This window comes from Myotis brandtii, unplaced genomic scaffold (assembly GCF_000412655.1).
Source record: "Myotis brandtii unplaced genomic scaffold, ASM41265v1 scaffold496, whole genome shotgun sequence".
Taxonomy (NCBI): Eukaryota; Metazoa; Chordata; class Mammalia; order Chiroptera; family Vespertilionidae; genus Myotis; species Myotis brandtii.
The window spans coordinates 1040473-1047955 of NW_005368921.1; positions in this window are offsets into that span (position 1 = coordinate 1040473).

The following is a 7483-nucleotide window of genomic DNA, read 5'->3' on the forward strand; positions in this document are numbered from 1 at the left end:
GTCCATTGGTTATGTTTATATGCATGCATACAAGTCCTTCGGTTGATCTCTTACTCCCCTCCCTTCTGCCCCCCAACCCTCTCTGGCCTTCCCACTGCAGTTTGACAATCAGTTTGAGGCAGCTCTGCCTCTGTATCTATTATTGTTCAAAAGTTTGTAATGGTCTTTATTATCCATGAATGAGTGAGATCATGTGGTATTTTTCCTTCATTGACTGGCTTATTTCACTTAGCATAATGCTCTCCAGTTCCATCCATGCTGTTGCAAATGGTAAGAGTTCCTTCTTTTTTACAGCAGCATAGTATTCCATCGTGTAGATGTACCACAGTTTTCTAATCCATTCATCTACTGATGGGCACTTAGGCTGTTTCCAGATCTTAGCTATGGTGAATTGTGCTGCTATGAACATATGGGTGCATATATCCTTTCTGATTGGTGTTTTTGGTTTCTTGGGATATATTCCTAGAAGTGGGATCACAGGGTCAAATGGGAGTTCCATGTTTTGTTTTTTGAGGAAACTCCATACTGTCTTCCATAGTGGCTGCACCAGTCTGCATTCCCACCAGCAGTGCACGAGTGTTCCTTTTTCTCCACATCCTCTCCAGCACTTGTCGTTTGTTGATTTGTTGATGATAGCCATTCTGACAGGTGTGAGATGGTACCTCATTGTTGTTTTGATTTGCATTTCTCGGATGATTAGTGACTTTGAGCATGTTTTCATATGTCTCTTGGCTTTCTGAATGTCCTCTTTTGAAAAGTGTCTATTTAGGTCCTTTGCCCATTTTTTGATTGGATTGTTTATCTTCCTTTTGTTAAGTTGTATGAGTTCCCTATAAATGTTGGAGATTAAACCCTTATCGGTGATAACATTGGCAAACATGTTCTCCCATGTAGTGGGCTTTCTTGTTTTTTTGTTGATGGGTTTTTTTTTGCTGTGCAGAAGCTTTTTATTTTGATGTAGTCCCATTTGTTTATTTTCTCTTTAGTTTCCAATGCCGGGCATGTTCTCTTGACTGGAATTGAACCTGGGACCCTTCAGTCTGCAGGCTGACACTCTATCCACTGAGCCAAACTGGCTAGGGCTACCCTCCTCTCTTCTTGCCTTAAACATACAGACATTTGTGGAGGTTTTTTCCACTAGGAACTATGAAAATGGAGAAAAGGGATTTGTAAAATAACAAACTTGGAGTAGTTACAAAGTTATTTTATGGCTTATAGTAGTAACCATCCTGGAGTCTCATCTGTCTCTACACCTGATTGAATTATCTCTTGATTACTAATGATCAGTCTTTCAACCTCTTTATATTCCTGGGGCTAATGATCCCAAGTCTAGTCCCCCCTGTGATAAAGAAGGCCCCATTTCTCAGTTCCAGAGAGGTGCCACAGGGGGCATGATGCATACTACTAGGGAGCAAATGAGCTCAGGGAACCTTCAGGCAGAGCTGTTTGTCTTGCACTATTTCTCCACAGTGGGTTCCACATGGTTTACTGTAGCTACCTCTGAAGTGTCCAGGACCGATTCACCACCTTTCTGAAGCAACTCCCGAGCCAGCCCACATCATCAGGACCTAAAGAATAACCCATGTTTGAGTTCCATCAAAATATCTGCCTTGCAGATCTTATAGGATTGTATGAGGATCAAATGAGATATGCCCAAGCAACATACATATGTTGTTAGCTGCCCTAAATAAAAATATAAATGAGCTGATTCATGAATTAACCATATATAAATAATTTATAATTGCCAAGTATTGAACATCCCCTTTAGCGATTAAAATGTGCTTGAAGAGAGCTATGGTCCTGAGGGGCTGAGTGACCATCCATCTCTGTTTCCACCATGTGAAATCTCTATCCCTGCCCCATTCCCAGAATGCCAGGTCAGCGTGTAACCCAGCTCCATTGTGTTTCAGCAGGACAAAAGCCCAGCATAGCACAGGCCAGCCTAGCAGCCCCTTTGGCTAGCTCCTGCCCCCCCCCCCTCCCGCCTTCTCTCTCTTTCTCTGGTTATACTTTGCTGACTGTTGACTCCTGGCAAAGTCCAGAATAATAACCAAGCTCTGAGTGCATCATTCCTCTCCCATCCATGGATCAGGCCAGGGCCCCCACATGTTAGAAATAGGGTAATCCAAGAAAATAAACTGGCCCATTCTGTTTTTGCTTCCTTCTCCCTTTCCTTACCTACACAGTCAGATACAACCCCAAGCTAGGCAGACCAATGCTCACTATGGGTCAGGTTCCATTCTAAGCCCTTCATATGTGTTGTCTCAGGTACTGTATTTCGTAGGATTGCACCTTCAATTTTCCCCACTTACTTAAGTTTACACCCCTCCTTGAATGACTTCACTTCTCCCTTGAAATTTATATTCACATATCTACAGAACATTCCCCCTGGGTATCCCATAGACACCTCAAATTCAGCCTATCTAAAACTCAACTAATTATCTTTCCCCCACCCAAACATGCTTTTCCTTCTGATTCCCTTATTAAATCAGAAACCTATGAATTAACTTTCCTTCCCCCATCCTCTCATCCCATGTAACCAGTCACTAAAGCTCCATCAATTCTACTTCTTAGATAGCTGAGCCCACACCATGTCTCATCTGAGAACTCCAGTGGCCTCAGACCCTGTTTCTAGTCTCATTCCCTTCAATTAATTCTCCATGTGGCTGCCAGCCTTATCTTTATACTAGAGGCCCAGTGCACAAAATTCATGCACAGGGGCGGGGGAGTCCCCTCAGCCCAACCTGCACCCTCTCCAATCCGGGACCCCTCAGGGGATGTCTGACTGCTGGATTAGGCCTGATCCCCAGGACCCAGGATCGGGCCTAAACCGGCAGTCGGACAATCCGGGACCACTGGCTCCTAACTGCTCACCTGCCTGCCTGCCTGATTGCCCCTAACTGCCCCCCCCTTGCTGGCCTGATCACCCCCAACTGCCCCCCCTGCCAGCCTAGTTGCCCCCAACTGCCCCCCCTCACTATACTAGAGGCCTGGTGCACAAAATTCATGCATGGGTGGGGGTCCCCTCAGCCCAGCCTGCACCCTCTCCAATCTGGGACCCCTCAGGGGATGTCTGACTGGGTTTAGGCCCAATCCTGGAGATCGGGCCTAAACTGGCAGTCGGACATCCCTCTCACAATCAAGGACCACTGGCTCCTATGCTCACCTGCCTGCCTGCCTGATCACCCCTAACTGACCCCACTGCTGGCCTGGTCACCCCAACTGCCCCCCTGCCAGCCTGGTCACCCCTAACTGCCTCCCCCATCAGCCTGGTCACCTCTTACTGCCCCCCTGTCAGCCTGGTCACCCCTTACTGCCCCCCTCTGCCGGCCTGGTCACCCCTCACTGCCCCCCCTTGCCAGCCTGGTCGCACCCAACTGGTCCCCCTGCCAGCCTGGTCGCCTCATGCAGCCTGCTGCTCAGTCATTTAGTCGTCCCTCACTAACCCCCCTACTGGCCTAGTCCCCCCATGCAGCCTGTTCGGTCATCGGTTGCGATGGTCGTTTAGGCTTTTATATATATAGAAAAGTAATTTGTCATTTCCCTGTATTCCCTCCAACAGCTCCTGAATGCCTGAAAGATTTTTTCTTTTACTTTTATTAGTAGTATTTCTTTTATGTTGAATTTACTCCCAGGCCGTAAGTTTTTATTTCTTCAGTTTCTTCTGAGATATCTTTTTCTTCTGTGCAACTTCCTCTTCTGGTTTAGAAACAATCTGCTCCTTTTCAGTCAGGATCACCTCAATGTGGCAGGGAGAGCTCATGTATGGGCTAATCCGCCCTGAGCTCTGTAGTTTCTGTGCCGCATCATCTGAGTGTGATCAATGACCACAGAGTCTTCTCAATGTGGCAGGGAGAGCTCCTGTATGGGATAATCTGCCCATGAGCTCTGTAAATTCTGCGTTGCATCTTTGTTCACCTGGATGGGCTCAGTGACCAGAGAATCTACATCTAAACCCTAAGTTCAGCATTACTCTCTGCATTTTCAAGCATGTGCAGCAAAAATTCAGCACTCTTTTTGGCCCACTGACCTTGTGTCCAGCTCCATTGTTTGGCCTAGGTACACCTACCAACTCTATCATGGTAACAGCGAAATAGCACACATCGCTTCTGTAATGTGGCATCCTTCAGATACTTGGTGGCTTTTCAGATATGGATACCCTTGATGGCCTGGGCAGTTTCATGAGTGTCCTTAAAGTGAACACGAAGATTTGCATCTCTTGATTTGCGTGATTTTGTGGGGTGTTCTGGGTCAAGTGAATAGTGAACCATTTTCCTGGGTCACCTCTGGCTACTTCCTGGAATTGCTGAAAGATTCTTATCACGGCATATATGACTCTTCATAATCCAGCCTCAACTTTTCCAACTGCTCTCCTTATCACCCCAGCATGAGACTCGGGCAATATTGTGCTTCTGTGGCTCTTCAAACATTCCATTCTGTTTCATAATCCAGTGCTTTATCCTAAACTGTCCCCTATACCTTAAATGTCTTTTCCCCTTTGTTCATCAAGTAAACTTTTATCACTTCCTAATTATTATGCATGGAAATGTTAAGAATTAATTACTTGTTCGTTAGCAACGAGGCAGGCAAATCATCTGAATGATGGTGAGTTTATTAGATGGATAGTCCATCTGTAAAAGTGAAATAATGCAAGAGATGGCAGGTAAGAAACTATTTGCTTCAGCTCTCATGATCTGAACATAATCCAGAAATTTTCCTCTCCTTATTACCAAAATGCAAAAAGTACTGACAGAGGAGGATTCTGAAGGAAATTTATCCCCTACCCATTTGCTCCTAGGCTTAAAAGGAATGGAAACCTTGTCCTGCCGGTGTTCCTCAGTGCTTGAGCGTCAACCTATGAATCAGGAGGTTGCAGTTAGATTCCGGTCAGAGCACATGCCTGGGGCTGCAGGCTCGATCCCCAGTAGGGGGTATGCAGAAGGCAGCCGATCGATGATTCTCATCATTGATGTTTGTATCTCTCTCTCTCCCTTCCTCTCTGAAATCAATAAAAAAAATATTTTTAAAAAAGGAATAGAAACCTCTCTTCTCACATATTAAGCCAGATGAAAAGGCCGTGCCAGGCTGACCCCTGCTGGAGCCAAGAAGCCACTCTACTCCAAGGATGTGGGTACAACATTTTCTCCCTTCATACCACTCATTCATTATTTATTCATTCAAAAACAGTGAACACTCATCTGTTCTACTGGGAATACTGAGGCCCTGGGGCACAGAGAACAAAGGACTTAATTCCTATTCTTAAGAATCCACAATCTAATGCATGAGCTAGGTAGCTGCCTCTTTAAATGTTCTCTTGACAGCATCGAGGAGAATGAGAGGCGAGTTAGAAGGCCAATGCAGAACTCCAGGGATTCAATGACAATCAGTCATGTGAGAGGGGGACAAAGGTCTCGGACTTCCAGGTTTCTAACCTGGGAAACTGGCTGGTCATGGGTGGTAGTTCCTGGAGTCAGGGAATCTAGGAAGTTTATGTAGGAAGACAAAATTAGCTTTACACATGTTAAAATTGAGGTGATGCCCTGGCTGGTGTGGCTCAGTTGGTTGGAGCATTGTCCTGTATACCAAAAGGATGCAGGTTTGATTCTGGGTCAGGACACATACGTAGGTTGTGGGTTTGATCCCAGGGCTGGGTAGGTATGGAAAGGCAGTCAATTGTTCTCTCTCACCTCAATGTTTTCCTCTCTCTCTCTCCCTTCCTCGCTCTCTAAAATCAATATGCATAATGATAAAATCAATAAGATTGGGGGGGAAAAAGATTGAGGTGACTGGGGGACAGCCAGGTAGAAATGTCCAATAGGCTGTTGGGTATATAGATCTGGCTGGACTCAGGAAAGAAGTATAGGGCAGAGTTTTTGAGAGCCCCTCACTAGTTGATAGGGGGCTCCACCAGAATAGATGATATTCGAGAGTATGTATGTTGGGGAAGACTAGCTGAGATCTTCAGCAGGCTGGGGTTCCTTCACTTGCTTAACCACTTTTGCTTTAAAGCTATCACTAGGACTTCTGGGAAGTCTCTCCCCAACACTCCCTCATACACAAGAAACCAGATGCTTCTCCTTTGCTTACTGAGATCTTATAATCACTTCAATCGTGGCACTCAGTGCATCCTATTGCCCCTGCCAATATTCTCATCTATCCACTAGACCAGTGGTTCTCAACCTTCTGGCCCTTTAAATACAGTTCCTCATGTTGTGACCCAACCATAAAATTATTTTCGTTGCTACTTCATAACTGTAATGTTGCTACTGTTATGAATCGTAATGTAAATATCTGATACGCAGGATGGTCTTAGGCGACCCCTGTGAAAGGGTCGTTCGACCGCCAAAGGGGTCGCGACCCACAGGTTGAGAACCGCTGCTCTAGACTGAGTGTAGACCAGGCTAACAAGGGCCAAATAAACGAGGCATGCAACCCGCAGGCCGCGAGTTTGACAGGCTTGCTGCAGACCTTTGAAAGAGGGACTGTGTTTTGTGAGAAAAAAAAATGAACGTAGGCAGCAGTAATATCATGTAAAGCCTTATGACCATGGCGTTTGCAAGGGAGTTTGATGCAGGCACATTAAAAGATTTAAGAAGGGGAGTGGTACGATCAAATTTGTGACTTAGAAATATCACTCTGGCCCTGGCTGGTTTGGCTCAGTGGATAGAGCACCAGCCTGCGGACTGAAAGGTCCCGGGTTCGATTTTGGTCAGGGGCACATGCCTGGGTTGAGGGCTCAATCCCCAGTAGGGGGCGTGCAGGAGGCAGTCGATCAATGATTCTCTCTCATCATTGATCTTTCTCTCTCTCCTCCCTTTCTCTTTCTGAAATCAATAAAACATATTGAAAAAATATCACTCTGACTGCAGTGTGGACACTGCATTAAAGCAGACGGAAAGCCCCACACTGGCTGGTGTGACTCAGCGGGCTCCACAATTCCCCATCAAGGGCACGGGCCTGGGTTGCAGGCCGAGAGGCAAAACCAATCCATGTGTTTCTCTCTCCCTCTCTCCCTGCTTCCCTTCCACTCTCTAAAAAAATCAATGGAAAAAATATCCTCTGGTGAGGATTAACAAAAATCAAACAAAATAGTGATGTTTTTGGTTAAGTTGGGAAAAACAAATATTGAGTTAAACCCTCCATTCCCAACTCTGAAAATACAAAACCAACATTTGCAGTATTTATGTGTTTTAATATTAATTAAAACAACTGCCGCGTACCCACGGGCTGCTGTTCTCTCATTTAATTTTCCCTCTGGTCTGTTAGCCAGATGCTTTGCTGTGGTTGCACAGCACAGTGAGGTTTAATGCCTCCCCTTGGGGGGGGAGGGGATTAAACCACCCACTTTGGGGGAGACTCCAACATCGGTCTGGCCGGTTGGCTCGGAAAGGATGTGGTCCCAGCTCTCGGTGGTTTAGGTACCAAAGGGCACATAAGGTTGGCCCACCTGCTCTGGGCTGAGCAGGAGGGGTGCGGGGAGGCG